The sequence below is a fragment of the Pinus tabuliformis genome, chromosome 3_1 (assembly GCF_031772625.1).
Source record: "Pinus tabuliformis cultivar Carrire ecotype Pingquan chromosome 3_1, CPIR1, whole genome shotgun sequence".
Lineage (NCBI taxonomy): Eukaryota > Viridiplantae > Streptophyta > Pinopsida > Pinales > Pinaceae > Pinus > Pinus tabuliformis.
The window spans coordinates 639181024-639200368 of record NC_142301.1 but is presented as its reverse complement, the minus strand read 5'-3'; positions in this window follow the sequence as shown (position 1 = coordinate 639200368).

Sequence of the window (19345 nt, the reverse complement as noted above, 5' to 3'; positions counted from 1 at the left end):
ATTTAAAGTGTTGCAAATGTTGTTGGGCATGGAATCCCCCCAAGGCATGTTTTGGGGCTCAAAGCCCAAGTTTTGACCCAATATTGTTGTAAAGACTCTGCAAATTGCGGGTGCGAAGCGTGAAATGTATGATAGAGTCACAGGGTTGTCGGCCCTAGTCTTGTAATGTAATGTCGGCCTGCCCATGGTCTGCTGACCATGGGATTGTATAAATAGAGCGAGGCTCTAAGTGTAAAAGATAACAAGAAACCAATAAGGAAGCGAGAAGAGAAGATAGAGTCTAAGTAACTAAATGTGTCCTAGGTTGTAGAGTAGGAGAAGGCTTTGCAGCTGAGTGGGCAGAGGCCTAGTAGTCCGCAGTTGAGTGCGCAGACCACTGTAGCTGAGTGTGTAGGGCAGAGTCGAGTCTGTAACCACGAAAGAAATTAATAAAGAGAAGTTTTTTTACCAATTTGTGTATCTTTTCTTGGGTTAATGCATGTTTGATATAAATTGCAAATATACTGTTTATTTATTCCGCATACTTGTATGAATGGTTTATATTGTTAAGCATAACATAAAGCATGCAAGTATGCTAGGTTAATCAACTAAACAATGGAATATCGGTGAAGTCTTGGGTAATAACGCAGAAGCGCAGCGTTCAGCCCTTGAGTAGGGTTGCATCAAGGCAGCATCTCAGGTTGCGAGGTACAGGATAGTGCATGTAGCGATGTGCGTGCAGGGTCGAACCGTGGACCACCTGAACTCATCAGACATCTCCAGGGTCCAGAAACCTAGTTCTAGCAGCTTCCCATACTACTTCGGGTGAGACCTCAGTCTGCGCTCCGCAAGTTGTTGCCGAAAGGGCCAGTAGTACTGGGATTTGTTTGGCTAAATCAACTCTGAACCTGGGTCAAGCCCCAATAAGCCAACAAATGGTTCCATTACCGGGACCGGGATATGCATAAGAGATGTCTGATGTTGTGTCACTGGAATCTGACAAGTAAAGAAATTGAAGAGTGGCTGGACAGAAAGATCCACGAGTTCGCGACGCAGGAAAATAGGAATCCGAAAGTATCAAAGGAACAATGGTTAGAGTGCTACTTATATATGGAAATTCATGGAATTTTCTTTGCATCCTTCCCCTCTGAGTTGTATGAGTGGATCGCGAAGCTAGCAAATAGTCAGAGAAGGTGCAGGCTCGACAAACCTATTGTGTCGACTCTAGAGTTGGTGCGCTGACTAGAAGCATTAGGAGATAAGATCATGCACGCTATGGACCATTGGCTCAATCAAATTATAGGATGGTTTATCACCGAGTTCATGGTAGATACGTTAGTTAGCTACAACGAGGCAAAATGATGCTTCCTCAAAGGACCGCGAGGTAAGTACATTAAATCTTTGAACACTTGGATTAAAATTCTATTGTGTGAAAAGCGGGTTATGCGAATAAATTGATGTTTGGGGCTACGCGAAGTGGGAGGATCTATAGAAATGAAGGTAGTGAAAAATTAGAGACTAGTCCCTTGATTTCACCTCCGCGGGAGAGTGAGGAGGAGATTGCGAAAGTTTCACCAAGAAGTGCAATCAGTCTGATAAGACAGCGAATTCCGCGCATACCACCCCCACCTACACCACCACAAGTTTCACCATCTTCAACCCCATCTTCGCCCACACCACCTCCGCCACCACCACAGTTCAATATGGCGAGCGTAATAAAGTTTTCGGTGTTCAAAGGAGTAGGGAATGAAGATATGGACAAATTTTGGTTCGTAGTAAAGGCTATATGGGAAGCACAAGGAGTCACGGATGACAATATAAAGAAATCAACACTAGTCAGCGCCTTGTAGGATCATGCACTGACGTGGTACATTAAGCATTCCAATGGCAATCCAAATGAAGGGATCACAGATATCCAAGCTGCGCTAAACAGGGAATTTAGCAGGCCAAAATCAGAGATAATCGATTATCAGATTTAAAGAAATCACGATGCTTCCAGGCGAGACCCCTTGGGAGTTGGATCAGAGACTAAAGTGTATGATTCATGAAGCCAACATAACCTTGATGAATGGACAACACTACGCATGGTTTGTAGCATCACTAACACTGCATCTAAGGAATGTGCTATCACAACAGAAGCTAGAAACTCAGGACGAGGCCTTGGAGATCGCAATGAGACTGCATGAGACCCTGATACAAGATCCTAATTTAGGAGTCCAACAAATCCACTCGCAGTTGAAGAACTTGTGTCTTGAGATGCAAAGCCTGAAACGAGACAGGACAGCTCGCTCAGAAGCGCGCGAGGAGGTATGGTGCATAAAGTGCAAAGGCCAGGGACATGACAAGGACCATTGTCCAATCTTCGCGAACTACCTGGCGAGAGGAGGGCCAATGCCATTGAGACTAGAGGCACAAGCAGGATCGAGTGTGGTGCCTGCAATATGGTGTGTGATTTCTCAGATAGGAGGGAAGCATGCTAAAAATAACTGCCATCTATTACAGAAGTATATGCATACGTCCCAACAATTGTTCTGTAATTTTTGCAGGTCAGTAGGCCATGATGAGAGTACTTGCAGAAGTTATGAATTGATGATGGATCAAACTCCTACTTATAGGGTTCAAACCAAAATGTGAGCCCTCGATCAAAATGTAGGGATGGCGTGTAGTGGATTTCAGGGGCACGGACGAGGTCGAGGTGGAATGGGACCAGGAAGGGGTCGCAGACAGCTGATCTGTTACAATTGTGGAGGGCCAGGGCATTATGCCCGCGATTGTACAAATCTGACGAGAGCATCATGTTTATATTATACCCAGTTTGATCATGAGATGGAGGACTGCCCCACACTGATAGAGAGGTTGCGCAATAAAGGAACACTCCAACCTCCCCTGACTCAGAACCTGCAAATGATGAGGTCTGAGCCACGTGAAGAGGACCCGAATGTAAACATCGTGCTCCGAAGCGGTATCATGATAGGAGATGACAAGGGCAAGCAACCCAAAGAGAGTGCCTAGGTTTGCAAGGCTCCAACAAAGGAACCAGAGTTTGATTTGGAGCGCGTGAAGGAGACATTCATGGAAGCTAAGAAGAGCTTCATGGAGGCCTCCACTTTAGGTAGTAAAGACAAACTAGAACCAGAAATGGACCCATCAATGCTTAGTACCTTTCTAGAGACATGCATGAAGCTACTACGCAACAGTAAAGTGGTGAAAGGGCTGCAAGAACTCATCACTAGATTTGTTGGACTAGGAGAACCGCGTGTAGTCTGGAAGCTTGGAAATCACACAACACGAACAAGAAGGGAGATGAGATTGGCTGTGCAAATTGGGGAATATGAAATGGATCAAGTGATTTTGGATCTAGGATCAAACGTGAATGTCCTACCAAAGTAGACATGGGAGCGCATGGGCAGGCCTACGTTGCAATGGTCTCCTATTCAATTGCGAATGGCGAACCAACAAAAGATCCATTGATGCGAAGATTGCAGGGAATAACGGTTGATATTGAAGGTGCGAGCGCGCTTGCAGATTTCGAAGTAATAGAGATTGTTGATGATAGAAATCCCTATCCCACGCTACTGGAAATAGATTGGGCCACTAATATGAATGGAGTGATAAATCTAAAGAAGCACAAGATGATTTTTGAGAAAAGGTCACTACACATAGTGGTACCTTTAGACCCTGTAGAAGGATCGTGCTACACAAAGTCGGTGCGCCACTGCGACAACGATGACAATCTAGACTATATCTACAAGATAACTGCTTAGGAGTAGGATTGGGCAAATCCAACAGCGGATGGTAAGATTTCGTGGGAGCACGAAAGTTCTTGCACCTTAGATTCGAACGAGGAGATAGAAAGATGGCAGAATCGGTTACACGAGTTAACCACGCTCAACTGCAACATGATGATAAGGTCACTACACTGCGTGGTAATAGACGCAAGAGATCTGCCTAAGTATGACGGACTGATCGAGGTAGATGATTTCTTGAACAAATTTGAAAAATAGGTACCAGAACAACAACGTTTCGACGCTCTAACATGGGCATTGCATGCTACGACCGCAAAATGGTGGGATACGCATCAAAGCAATTTCGAGGACTGGCGTGAATGTAGAAGGATGATGCTAATGTGGTTTGGAAAGCATCAGAGGCAGATGAAAGCCAGGTATGATGGCTGAAACAGCCTACACGCCCACCTCTCCAGATGGGTATAGGCGTATGGTACGCAACCTGCACGAATGCACACCGTCCTCGCGATAGGAAACGTGACCAACAAGCAGGAGCGGGCATGATGATGGCATGAAAAATGAAGTATAATAAGACCAAGTGCGCCAAAGATTACCCACATGGAAGCCTTTGACAAAGTGTGAAAAGTACTGAAAGTGGTCCACCATGTGAGATGCTCTGACTAGGACCTGCGTGTCCCAGCGGTTCTTTGGGCTTATAGGACCATGTGTAAAACCTTGATGATGCGGGCACTTCCGGCACTGAAGTGTGAAGAAGATGTTGTAATCCCTATGAAGCGTGCAAAGCCTAGTGCGTGCGTAGCAGCACCAATAGACACAACGGTTCGTGAAGCCCGGAAAGGAGGGATCACACAACCGCAAGAAACAGAATGCATGGGACTTGAGGAAGAAATCCAACAGGGAAACCTTAGACTCGGCGAACTTGAAAACGAAAGGGTATGGTTAAGGAAGAAAAGCGCTTTGATGGACGCAGAGGTCAAAAGGTTGGAGGACGAGATAAAGGAAGAGTTTCTCGCTGAAAAAACTACGATGATAAGGCAAGGTGTGCCCAATCATACTGACAAGGTTGAGAACTATTGCCGTGAATTGGTTAGTTTGATGCCTTGGCTTGGACCACGTATTGCTAAGCTTAGTGACCAAGGTAGTGCATTGCAAATGGTGAAGTGCACGATGCTGACCATAACAATAGAAGGTAGGGATTCTCCGAGAACGATGATGGAGGACAGGGTGGAGCCCCACACAGGTGGTGCAACCACCTGACTAGCCATGCAAAGGACAGTCTTAGCACTCCAAGTAGTTGGAAGGGAGCGCAGGACTATAAACTATTATTCCCAAGAGTTGTGCGATATTGGGGATTTGTGTAGAAGCAGAGAGTCACAAGGCCCGCGACCACACACGAAGGGCTGCGCTGCCATGCGGGTTGGCCGGGAAGTAACCGTTGAAGTCACTATTCACGATGGGATGTTCGAATTGAGGCCAAATGGAGTGGGTGGCGAGCATTTAAGATGCAATTTATTGGCAATATTTGGGAAAATCTACTGCCAAGAAAGCATTAATGAACTGGAATTGGGGGGAACGGTAGAATTTGAATTTAAAAAGCGTTATAAAAAACAAAGGGCTGCCCAGCAAACAACACTTGGTCATTTGAGAATTGAGTGATTGAACAGATCCCTGAGCATTATGAGTTGAGCATTGATTGAGCCCTTGAATTCGCGAGTGCCAGATTACAGCCCAGATACAAAGATAGCATCTAAGGATGGTTTGGGAGTAGAAGAGGTAACCGCCGGCAAGGCCGCGCAACACTAACTATGGAGGATGTTCTAGAAGGCGCCGGGGTTGTGGCAGAAATCTCCAAATCACCTCGTACGCCAAGGCCCAAGAAGGATAAACAAGCAATGGCCCCCATATGCGTGTTCCTGAGGAACCCGTTGCACAGCAAACTATCTATGGAAGAAAAGGGGAAAGAAGTTACGATAGAAACAGATGAGGAAGAAGAATATTTACAGACCCTATCATCGCAAAGGAAGAAGATGAAGGCATGGAGGAGGATATTCAACCTACACACTTTGCAACAAAATTGCCCGCATATGTCCCCCTGCGAAAAGGGAAGGCCAAAGTGCCCAAGTACCTGGAAAAAAGCAAGATTTCACTCCAGACCCCACTCCTCCCAGGCGGTATTGTGTTTAAAGGCATGCACTTGGGCCGCATGCCAACCATAAAGTTTGAATATTGGGACCTCACTGACCACGAGAAGTTCCCTCACTTGGAGACCGGGAACCTCATGAAGCAGAACACCGCGGGGGTGGTGACAACGTTAAAGCCACGGAAGTGGCTACGCAAAGTGGAAAAGGCTGGGCTTCTGAACTTACTATAGGTGCCGCATTTCCATCGCGCGCCAATAACCATTTTCGCCATCAGGCAGTTGCTCTACCTAGTGTATGATGGCTATCTATGGCTGGAGGATCCTAGCCCCATCACGATAGACCTAATTCACTGCATTTCTTGGCTCCCCTACAAAGGAAAGGACCTTGTGACCATAGCCGAAGGAAAGGGCAGTGATTTGGCCCTTGCGGAGGCCATGAAAATGAAGTATAAGCTAGAAAAGAAGAAGAGGGGATATGCCATCTCTAGCATCAAGGACAAAGCAATCCATGTAGCTACCAAAATCATCACAACAAAGTTATGTGAAAGTGCTGCGCTGATGAGGTATCGGTGCCAGTGGTTGCACTGGCCGAGCAGTGCGTAGAGGGGGTCCAGTTTAACTGGTCTGAATTCCTTTGCGCATAATTTTTGAAAAAATGTTGCGAAGCCCAAGAGTAGGGTAAAACCTTCCACTATGCATGGTTGTTGCTATCCATAGTGCTCGTAGCGAGGGAACTGTCGGAGGACAGTCAATTCCCCACAATTGACAGAGAATTACCCAAGGCCGCGAAGTGCTCTTCGCTCTGGGCCATGAAGGATGCAAAAAGGATACGCGACAACAAGATCTTCTAGGGTCTCATGGAGTTGAAAATCTGAATTTGGATCAACCAGAAGCCGCACCTGTCACCATGGTGTACAGTAGTCTACAGAGTTTTGCAGAATTCAAAGAAAACATGCATAATATATACATCAATGCACGAAAGGATCTGACGAAGCAGTGGATAAAGCTACCCTTTGTCGCCATTGACAACGCCATTTTCACTATCTTGGAGGCATGGCCTCTGGAATGGCGTGCCCCAAATCTTGCAGAACTCAAATGGGTGGTAGTGCAGAAGAAGAAGGATGATGCCGAGCTATGCATCACATAGTTGGTTGAGAAAAGGCGGAAGGAAACAACAGTATCTGAGGTACAAGCATGCAAGAAGCAACACATAAAACCGTCGAGTAGAAAAAGGCTGCAGAGCAGCAACAACAGCATAGGAAGCAACTGCGAAGGTAGGTGAAGGCCAAGAAACATCCTCACATGGGCAAGAGGCAGAGGAAGAAGAAACAACAAAAGGGAGTGTAGACCCAGGGACCGCATACACATAGTTGAAGTGCCCACACACAATAGACTGAGCAGGACCAAGGAAGAAGGTCAAGGCCTTGAAATTGGCCATTGACTCGATCACCTTAACCGACGGTGATCTGCATGACATCGGTGAGACGGTGTGCGATGTCACAAATGAGGCTCTTCAGGATTTTATGCAAGAGCACCAGACTATGTTGGGGGCCCTTAGAGTGCATTTACAAGAGTTACAGGTGCATCCCCCTCAGGTGGGTACCCTTCAACCCACCTCACAATAGGATCCTTGGCAGCAGAGCAGATGTTGCGCGCATGGATGGAAAACACAACAGTATTGCCGGAAGGGGCCCTAGTGACATCGAATGAGGCCGATATATTTTCGGTTATCATGATGAAAGGCCTTGGCCTTAATATGGCTGGCCTTCTACGTGAGACACTGTATTTGCTACAGGATGGAATAACGATAGAGATGCGCACTAGGGAGAGCTCCGCGATCCAAGTCCTCAATGAGAAAAAGATAAACATGGAACAACTCAGCGTGTGGTTCGACGAATTGGTGTTGCAAAATCAACGGTTGGTGCAAGTGGTAGACGACGCTTGCCGAAGCGTCCCGGAGCTGGCCATCCCAGTAGACCTACTAGTGGAGGTGCGGATCCACAGGTTAGCCACAAGATTCCATTAGGCCAGGGAAGAAATGACCAAGGTTCAACTGGAGTTGAATCTTCAGATTGTGGAGCTACTGTTAGAGGTGCAGCCATCTACTCCCCCAGAAGTCATAGAATAGCACACTAGCGCTACCACAGCGGGATTGGAGGAAATGGGAGGTGTAGTGCAAGACTGCACCAGCATGTTGGAAGAAGCACTTGAGGTTCTCACGACTCTTTAGGAGGACCCCAACATCTAGTGCTTGGAAACAAAAATGTGAGAACTCCAACAACAATATGACAGTGTCTGAGGAACTGCGCAAACAGTGGTCCTCACCCAGCGGCTTGTGAGGATGCAATAGGCTAAGGCACTAAAGGAGCAGGTGGATGCGGCGCAACATAAGGAGGCAGTTCTCAAAGAGGCATTCAACCTTGGATGACGAGGCCTTCACTATCACGACAAACATAGAAGGAAAGCTCACGCACACACAGGGGATGCAGGCATAGTTGCAGAGAAGCACTCCAGACATAGAGGTCTCAGAACAACTGATGCAACAGATACGGCAAGCAGCAGCTCAGTGCGATGCTGACCTCAGCATAGTTCGAGAATAGTTGGAGGGACTCCACGCAAAGATCGCCGCGTCGACACAGTGACTTGAGGGTGAGTCACGATGTTTGTGTTGGGGGCCTGTTGGGCATGGAATCCCCCCAAGGCATGTTTTGGGGCTCAAAACCCAAGTTTTGACGCGATATTGCTGTAAAGACTTCGCGAATTGCGGGCACGGAGCGCGAAATGTATGATAGAGTCACAGGGTTGTCCGCCCTAGTCTTGTAATGTAATTTCAGCCTGCCCATGGTCCGCGGACCATGGGATTGTATAAATAGATCAAGGCTCTAAGTGTAAAAGATAACAAAAAAGAAATAAGGAAGCGAGAAGAGAAGGTAGAGTCTAAGTGACTAACTGTGTCTTGGGTTGTAGAGTAGGAGAAGGCTTTGTAGCTGAGTGTGCAGAGGCCTAGTAGTCCGCAGCTAAGTGCGCGGACCCCTACAGCTGAGTGCGCAGGGCGAAGTCGAGTCTGTAACCGAGAAAGAAATTAATAAAGAGAAGTTTTGTTACCAATTTATGTATCTATTCTTGGGTTAATGCATGTTTGATATAAATTGAAAATATACTGTTTATTTATTCCACGCACCTGTATGAATGGTTTATATTGTTAAGCATAACTTAAAGCATGCAAGTAGGCTAATTTAATTAACTAAACAGTGGAATATTAGTGAATTCTTGGGTAATAACGCAGAAGCACAACGTTCAGCCCTTGAGTAGGGTTGGGCGAAGGCAACATCTCAGGCTGTGAGGTACAGGAAAGTACGCATAGCGACATGCACGCAGGGTTGAACTGCGGACCACTTGAACTCATCAGACATCTCCAGGATTCAGAAACCTGGTTATAGCACCCTCCCATACTACTTCGGGTGAGACCTCAGTCCGCACTCTGCGGGCTATTGCCGAAAGGGCCAGTAGTACCGGGATTTTTTTGGCTAAATCAACTTTGAAACTGGGTTGGGCCCCAATAAGCCAACAAATTTAAATCCCACTACTGGTAGATAGTTCTCTTCATGGTTGATAAATAAAGGTTGTGTGCAGATTGTTTAAAAATGCCACAATGACTAGTTGTTTGTTTAATCATACTGTATAATCATGGTTAATATTGTTTTAATTTCTATAAATTAGATTAGAGAATAAAGATTTGCGAAACAATTTAATCTTGGTAAATCAGTAGTTAGGTAGAAAATGACATTGATTCAACTATTTAATTTGAATCAATAGGAGAATTAAGTGATAGGATTTAAGTATTTTTTCATTTTTCATAAAAGAAAATAATATGGGTTTTCTAGTCTAAATGCACCCCTTTAGAAAAATAAAAAATGTTAGCTTAGAAAAAGAATAGGTAGAAATAGTTTGGTTTTGACAAATGTATTTATGTTCCCTTTACCTTAAGTCTTGGTGACAATGTAAAAGAAAGGTACAATGGGGATAAAGTATTTTTGACATGTTTTATATCCAAATATTATCCTAAGTTTCAAAAGCAATGTCAAAGGCGCATATGGAAAAAAATTTGTTGTCGTTTATGGTTAACGGAGGCCACAATCAAAGCATATGGATCCTCCTACCTTTTGGATCGACGACCCTCATTTATTTTTGGGCCCCCCTCTCCATCCTAACTTTAGCACCCGGGGGGGTAGGGCATCCAAAAAGGAAGTATTCTCTGTTGGGCCCCATCACTACATGGCGTCCTCTCTATATTTCGCACCCCCCCCCAAACGGATACCACTTACCGCCTTCTACCCCCTCCGAAAACGGTTTTCTCCCTCAGTTCTCTACCGTGTCCCTACTCGACACCCCTGCCACTCCTGTTACACCATGTTTCAAAGTCGTTTCCCAATTAAATTCCTTTCCAGAAAAATTACCGTTGAACATTCAATTTTCCTTCCCAGGTAACCATTCAACTTCAACAGCCACATGCCAACCTCCAATGGAAATTGCCATCCTTCCTTAAAAAACCTTGAATTGTATTCATTGTCCCTTTCACTAACTTATTCTCCATAATTCCCAAGGTTTTCTTTGCAAAGAAACCATTTCAAAAGACTTGTTGAAGCAATTAAAATTGTTAGCATTCTTTTCCCCTCCCCTGACGGCTCATAACCTCAAATTTATGTTGAAAATGGCAACAAGAAATGCTAAAAATAGCATTTCAAGATAGATTCCAATTTTAATTAGTCCTTGAACTAAAATTGAGAATTAAAATTCGAATTTATTCTCACTAGTTGTTTGTAAAATAATTAATTAATTCATCTTGAGTTAATTAGTTGGAGAAAATCAAACATGAAGTCTATGTGAACACATGCAACAGTTATCCCTTTGATTGAGGAAGTTATCCCTTAATTAAGGAGATAAGAATGAGTTGTATTTGAGTTGTAATTAGTTAGCTCAGTTAACTAAGTTAAGTGCAGTTAGATTAGTTCAAATAGTTTGTTGAACAAATTGTGAGTTCAGTTAGTTAATGCATGCATGCATGTAACTGCCGCACTTCATATAACTGAATATTCACTCATAAATAACTCATGCATGTCAGTTTAGTCAGAGACTCAGTTGAGATCAGAGGAAGGGACAATGTACTACAGTTGGAGGAATTTTCCTATATAGGAAACTCATCCATGCAGAAGGACTCATCTCCTTCAGGTTTGTACAGTTATTTCAGAGGTCAGAGCAGTGTGTGAGGGATTATTACACACAGGTGGCAGCTTGAAGACCCAGGAGAAACTACACAAGGAAATAGGAGGCTTGGAGGACTGAGGGAAGGCATATGTTGTGTCTATTCAGTCTGTGAGCTGTATTGTTTGATTGCAGAGAGAGCAGGATAGCTTGAGAGCTGATTCTTTTTGTAACTTGAACAAGATTTCCACTTGTATGATAATGCAGAGATTGTTTTAGGCTAAGGCTTTCCCCGATTTATTTCTTCTGTGTTATGTGTGATTGATTACTCATTCTCAGTTATATGTGCTCTCATTGATCGTGCTCAAATTGATTAAGCTACCACAAAGTTTATTGTAGAAGTAGATCTTGTATTTTGGTTTAGTCTATTACATAATCTGTTGATCTACAGTGGGAATTTCCGCATGGTATCAGAGAAAAGGTGATCAAAGCGAAGAAAAGTATACAAGAAGGGAGAAGTTCAAAGCTTGAGGTTCCTAAATATAGAAATCAAGTTGTTATCACATCTCAATTTCAGGAATGGCGTTTAGCAATTTAAGACTTGAGTATGCCCTTGATGGCAGCTCGAATTATATAGCCTGGAAGGATCGCATGGAAGCAGTATTAGAGGATAATCGTCTAAAGGACTTCATTGATCAAGAAGTCCCCAAGCCGACTGATGCTATTCAATTGGTGGAATGGAAGAAATGTGTGGCTAGAGCAAGGAGAATCCTTTTGGAGGGAGTTCGAGACCACATAGTCTCAAGTATCCATGGGAAAGAGACACCGTTTTTGATGTGGAAAACATTGAAAGATCTATATCATAATAGCAGCGATCAGAGGAAGCTGGCGCTGAAAGACAAGCTTCAGAAAATCAAGTTTGAAAAGGGCGACATGATCTCTACATATTTGAACAAGCTCACCACCTGTAGGGATGAGCTTGGAAGTGTAGGGATCACAACCGTCGATGATGAAATGGTGAGTCTTGCACTCCTCGGTCTTCCTAAGAGCTGGCATAGCTACCAAGACTCGGTTAATGGAAGAGAGAAATTTCCAGATTGGGAACGACTTTGGTTGGATTTGATGCAGGAGGGGATAAGAAGAAGTACCAGAGATGGTTCTTCATCCAAGGAGGATGAAGAAAACTATGCCTTAGCCAGTAAGGAAAAGAAAGGGAAGGAGAAGGATTCTCATCCCAAATCATGTTCTTCCTATGGTGGGAAGAAGTTTCACAAATCGAAAGTGTGATGCTTTCATTGTCATGAGGTGGGCCATTTTGCTACAAATTGTCCACTGAAGAAATCCAAGATGGGATCCAAGGAAGGATCTAAAGGTGAGGCATTGGCCTCACAGTTCAAGTTGGATTTCACCCTCTTCGCATGCATGGTTTCATCCATGGTGGGATGTGGTTGGTTTCTTGACAGTGGAGCTTCTTTCCACATGACCGCCGACAAGAGTTTGTTTAGTACCTTGGAGGAGAAAGAGCTCCAAATACTCATAGCAATGGGTAATGATGAAAAGTATAGTGTCTCAGATGTAGGCACGGTCATTTTTTAGAGGGAACATGGAGCTCGCATTACCTTGACCGATGTCAAGTATGTACTAGGACTGAGGAAAGATTTGGTGTTGATCGCAATGCTGGAAGACAAAGGCTATGATGTAGTCTTCAGTAAGGGAAAAGTTTTCCTTCAACGCATCACCAGGAGCCACAATTGGTGAAGCAGCTTTAGGAGGTTGTGGATCAGCCAAAACTGGAGAAGCCAAAAGGAGATCGAGTGGAGGCATCCACTCATGCAGAGACCTCTAGTAGGGGGGAATTTCAAGCCAAGTGGGCAGAGGGATCACATGCAGTCATACCTCCAGGTGTGAGGTGGGGCGATGTGAAATGATAGTCCCAAGAAGGCTGAAATAGGGGCAGTATCTTTGAGGTACCCAACCTCTTTGATTAGACCTTTCTACGGGAGCCCCGACGAGGAGTAGCAGGACTGGATGAGTGGGTAAAGACAGATGTGGATGGAGTGGCATAAAGAGCTTCAACATCAGAGGGTGTTTCTAGCCCAACAGGGAGGTCAGTTGGGATATCAGCTACTTACTTCTCATTAACTGAGTTGCAGTGCAATAGTGAGCAGCACAATGCAACATGATGAGAGGAGGTGTAGTGAAGATGTAGTGTTGGGTGAAAGGACCAACAACATCACGGATGCAGCGGGAGGAATCATTGTGATTGATGCAGTCAGAGATCAAATTGACAGAGGCTAGAGCAGTTAGATACTGAAGAGCATAGAGGTGTAGTGTTTTTAGTCAATAAAGGCAATAACAGACAGAGACTTTGATGACAGAGGCATCATTTTGATTCGGGTTGGATATTTTTTGTGTTCCTAGAGTTGTTGGAGCAACAAAATTTGAGAGAAGTGTTGCATGTAAAACATTCCAAAGGTTCAGGATCGGGTTCGAGTTGAATGCCTTTCTTGTTGAGAGGATGATGTTGAAAATAGCAAAAATAAATGCTAAAAATAGCATTGCTATAAATAGCATTTCAGGATATACTACAGCTCTTTTGGAAATAGAAAAAAATAGAAATGCTAAAAATAACATTGCTATAAATAGCATTTCAGGATAGATTCCAATTTTAATTAGTCCCTGAATTAAAATTGATAATTAAAATTCAAATTTAGTCTTACTAACTATTTTTAAAATAATTAATTAATTCATCTTGAGTTAATTAGTTGGAGAAAATCAAACATGAAGTCTATGTGAAGACATGCAACAATTATCCCTTTGATTGAGGAAGTTATCCCTTAATTAAGGAGATAAGGATGAGTTATATTTGAGTTGTAATTGGTTAGCTCAGTTAACTGATTTAAGTCCAGTTAGATTAGTTCAAATAGTTTGTTGAACTAATTGTGAGTTCAGCTAGTTAATGCATGCATGCATGTAACTGTTGCACTTCAGATAACTGAATATTCTCTCATAAATAACTCATGCATGTTAGTTCAGTCAGAGACCCAGTTGAGATCATAGGAAGGGACAGTTTACTATCAGTTGGAGGAATTTTCCTATATAGGAAACTCATCCACGCAGAAGAAATCATCTCCTTCATGTTTTTGCAGTTATTTCAGAGGTCAGAGAAGTGTGTGAGGGATTATTACACACAAGTGGCAGCTTGAGGACCCAAGAGAAACTACGCAAGGAAATAGGAGGCTTGGAGGACTGAGGGAATGCATATGTTGTGTCTATTCAGTCTATGAGCTATATTGTTTGATTGCAGAGAGAGCAGGATAGCTTGAGAGCTGATTCTTTTTGTAACTTGAACAAGATTTTCACTTGTATGATAATACAGTGATTGGGGTTTTAGGCTGAGGCTTTCCCTAGGTTATTTCTTCTATGTTATGTGTGATTGATTTCTCATTCTCAGTTATATGTGTTCTCATTGATCGTGCTCAAATTTATTAAGCTACCAAAAAGTTTATTGTAGAAGTAGATATTGTATTTTGCTTTAGTCTATTGCATAATCTGTTGATCTACAATGGGAATTTCTACAATTTATCCCCGGTAAACTTTTCCTTCCATCACCATTAATTGTTCACTGATCTAAATATGCCTCCAAAGAGAAAGAACCAAGAGAACCCTGTTAATCCATTAATCCCTCCATCCATAGACTTAGATCATATTCCATTAGCAGATAGGGATTATAGGATTAGTGAGACACAGTGCGACTGTGAATTTTTGGAGCTTTACTATTTGTTGGAGGACAAACATGCTGATACAACAAATGAAATTGGACTCTGGGAGTCGAATCTTCCTCATTATGTTTTCCCTCTGACCTTCCATGCCCCATAATTCACCAGGAAATTCCATGCTTGCTATCTTCCCAGCCAAAGAGCCATTATGACCCGGTCTAGTAAGATCCTTTTTTCAATCACTTCCCAATCTATAAACCAGATGATGTTAGCTCCCCGTGTAGAAAAAATGCCCCATTTTTCTTAAAATCCCTCACCCAACTCTATTAGAAGCTTGATTTTTCCACAAGAGCCAAGATTTTTGAGATCTTCTTACCAGAAAATGCCTAACCAAAGAAGAATCCTCCATACCCTTTCTCAATCTTCCTTGATCAAGCTAAATAGATCATAACCATAATTTCATACCTTTCAGGCTGTTATTCTGATCAGTGGGTAGATGAACCCATTCTAAGCTTCCTTTCCATCTTTTCCACATATAGCAAACCATCTATTTTTGTTTAATTTCAGTCAATTCCTGGCTGATAACATCCATGAGTTGTTTCTTAAATTTCCAATATAAAAAAGTGTTTAATTACACTTCAATTTTAATTTATATGTTTCTATATTATCAAGCAGACAAGTTCAATTTTTCTATGCAGAAGCTAGATGAAGAGGGAAACCAATAGCTTGTGATATTTTGGACTTCTTTAGTGATGAAAGAGAAACAAGAATTCTCCTACAAAAAGTTCATTGAGGAGTTTGTTCACCCAACTATGAATATCCTAAACAACTCAGCACAACCCATAATCAGTGAATACATCAAAAGGATTCTACATTTGACAGATCAGGTTAGGACTGGAAACTGGTATTTATACCAGAATTACACTGAAATCAGAGTTTATGGAAGCTAGAGAGGTTACAAAAGGTGGAGAAGGATAAATCAATTGGTCAAACCTTGGCCCAAGCCAAGGAAACCATTTGGATGGGTATTATGGGCTCCATAAATGAGATTTGGCCATGTATCCAAGTCATTTTTGAACATAAATAATTGATACAAAAGGCCACTAAAACCATTGTTCAAGTAAGGGAAAAGCTGGGAGACATGCCTACATAAGCCTCCACTATCATCAAATTCATGAATTCAAAGAATAGGTATGAACTTGAAGAGTTAGGAATTAGTGATAGGACTGCCACCATATTGGAAGTCAAGAAAGTTTTGACTAAAAGAAATCTCATTGATCAATTAGAAGAGAAATGTGAAACACTGGAGTTGGAAGTAAATAGATTCTTCAACAGAATTGAAGCATTAATTCAGAAAGGATTGCCCAGCATATATGTGATTAATGAAAATTGATTACTCAAGAAGATTATGTTTTGAAGATGAAGGAAGTGGCCAGAAGCAGTATAAAATGTAGCATGATAGCTAGAGCATTCTTAGAGATAATGGGAAATGATTTCTTTATTCAGAATGAGGTAAAACATGTCTTCACATTAAAGCCAACATTTGCAAAGTATCCTGAAGTTGATGAGATGTACCGAAGGGTAATTTAGTTAACCATTCCAGATCAAAAAAAGTGGGAGAAACTATGTGGTTTACTGGATTAAAAAGTAATTTGGATGCAATAAAAATTATCAGCCAGCACATCATCCGGCACAATATCTAGCACAACACAGTTTTAGGCTGATTCTGCAACTGAATCCACCAAAACCATGCCACCTCTTCATGCAGTTGTCCACCTTGCCTCTATTTCTGCAAAAAAGATCGATTTTATTGTTTAGGATAATGCTAATAATACACTGTGAATTGAGACAAAGATTTTGTAATTAATTATTATAAGTACTCCACTGTTTGAAGTATTACGGGTTGATGGTTGATTGTTGAATATAATTTCCTTTTTGAATTGTAATTTTTCAAGTTGTTGGAAGCATCAATAATACTAGGACATTTTTCACAGGATCCATGTGGTGTATGAATTGGTGATGTTTTTCTTCAGTTTATGTGTTTAATCATTGTTTCCTTTCTCTGTTATTTCTGAAGAGCTTAATTACATAACATAAACTGTGATGAATAGGATATGTTATACAGAACACCCGATTTTGGATGATAGTAATTTATATGTTTTCTACTGAAGTCAAATTAAGGAATTATTCGTTGCTCTTTAGTTTCTACTGAATCTCATATTTCTTCTATTTCATAATCCATTTATAATTATGAAAGATTCAACTAGCGCAACCTAGTTTGCCTTGTGAAACTCTTTCAAAGTTTGATGTAGATCCAGTTAATCTTTAGAATCCATAGCCCAATGGAATTATAAAAATTTAATCAACCAAGCAATCCAATCAAAAAACAATCAATACAGTAATAACTAGCCTAAAATTCACATAAAACATAGCTAAATTTTACAGAGAGATCCATCTCTGAGGCTGGCAGGTCTAGATCTCGGCTTCCAAATTGGTTTATATGTTTTCCTAAGTGTTTACTCCCTCAACCTCAAAAATACAGAATGAAAACACAGCGGAGTAAACAATCATCGAAGTATGACAAGATATGGAAGTTGTATTTTGATGGTGCTTATTATAAGGAAGGAAACGGGGCAGGTGTGTTATTGGTATCTCAAGAAAATAGTTTAACCCCTCTCTCTTTCAAGCTAGAGTTTGAGGCCACAAACAATGTTGTTGAATATGAAGCTTTGTTGTTAGGGTTGCAAGCTCCTAAAAAACTAAACATTGAGTGCTTAAATTTGTTTGGGGATTCAGACCTGGCGGTGAAGAAAATTAAAAATCAATTTCAAACCAAGCATCCAAGATTGAAGGCCTATAGGAACGAAGTATAGGATTTGGTTGAAAACATTTCCTTAGCCTTCAATATTCAATTCTTTCCCATAGAATGAAATTAGATGGTAGACTCCTTGGACATCACTGATAGAAATTTTAAGCCTCCCCAAAATACATTGCTCATAGATGAAGTCGAAGTTAGGTATAGGCTGATGGTACCAGACAATGTGAAGTACTGGTATCTATTTGAAGATGAAGAAAATATTAAGTGATTCATGGAGGTCGTTGGGGAATTCTCAAATTCAGTGATTGATTTGGAGGATGAGGAGATGACATGTGAAGAATAGGTCGGTTGGGAGTAAAACATTGTTAGTCACAAGATATTGCAACTAAAGGGGAATACCATCCCCATAGAGTTGGTCCCATTGGAAAGTATTTTCAACTCAAATGATATGGATGCTAAGACAACTATAAGAGCTTGAGGAGGAGGTGGAGGATTGTAATATTGGCACCAAAGAAGATCCAAGAATCATTAAGTTAACTATAAAAGGAGTTCCAAGGGAATAAAAGAAAAGATATATTGACCTTTTCAAGGAGTACATGGATGTGTTCACTTGGTCATATCATGATTTGAAGACTTTTGATCCCGATATCATGCAACACAAAATTCCCCTGACAATTGGGGTGAATCCATATAAGCAGAAGCACATGCAGATTAATCCTCTTTTGCTACCATAAATTGAAAAGGAGGTGAAGAAACTATTACAGGCTAATATAATTATGCCTTTAAGGTAATCCTATTGGGTAGAAAATTTGGTTCCTGCCAGGAAGAGGAATGGAGAAATAAGTTTGTGCGTATATTTCATAAATTTGAATAAGGTCTCACTAAAATATAACTATCCTCTACCTAAAATGGATTATATTATGCATAAAGTGGTAGGGTATGCCCAGATGTCCATGAAATGGCTACAACCAAATCATTGTACACCTTAAGGATCAAAAGAAAACAACTTTTACTACACCTGGGGGATATTTATGTATGCCAGAATGCCTTTTGACCTCATCAATGTTGGAGCTTCTTTCTAAAGAGAAATTGATATAATGTTTATTGGAGAGGGATAAATTTGTAGTGATCTATCTGGATGACATAAGTGGTTTCTCTAAATCATATGAAGAGCACCTCAAGCACTTATAGCTCACCTTTGAAAAGTGCAAAAGGTATCATCTGTCCTTAAACCCAAAGAACTCTCAGTTTACTTTAAGTGAAGGGAAGCTATTGGGCCACATTGTAGCAAAGGAAAGATTAAAGATTGATCCCAAAAGGGTAGATGATCTAAGAGGATCCATGAGGATTGATCTAGGTGGATCACTAAAAAGTACCAATGGCATGGTAAAAAGGATCAAAACTCAAAGTGGCAGAATTTTGATAAACTTAGCTTCAGACCAAAGTTCTCATCATCCTGATTCCAACGATGTGAACAACACTCGAATTCAAGATCATATTAAGAAGTTAGAGAAAGTGCAAGTTCATGTTTGACTTGGACAGATGGGAGGAGAAAATGACGTGGAAAAACTCCTAGGGAATGGGGAAGCACCAAGTGGCAGGATACCATTGGCCCCTCATTTCGCTTATCGCAGAAGGAAGAGGTCAGAAGTGAAGAATTGGTCCCAGAGCAAGTCGGAGTGTGATGCGATAAATCGCATATCGCACAATGCAAGGAATGGCATTACAAGATTGGCCCCCG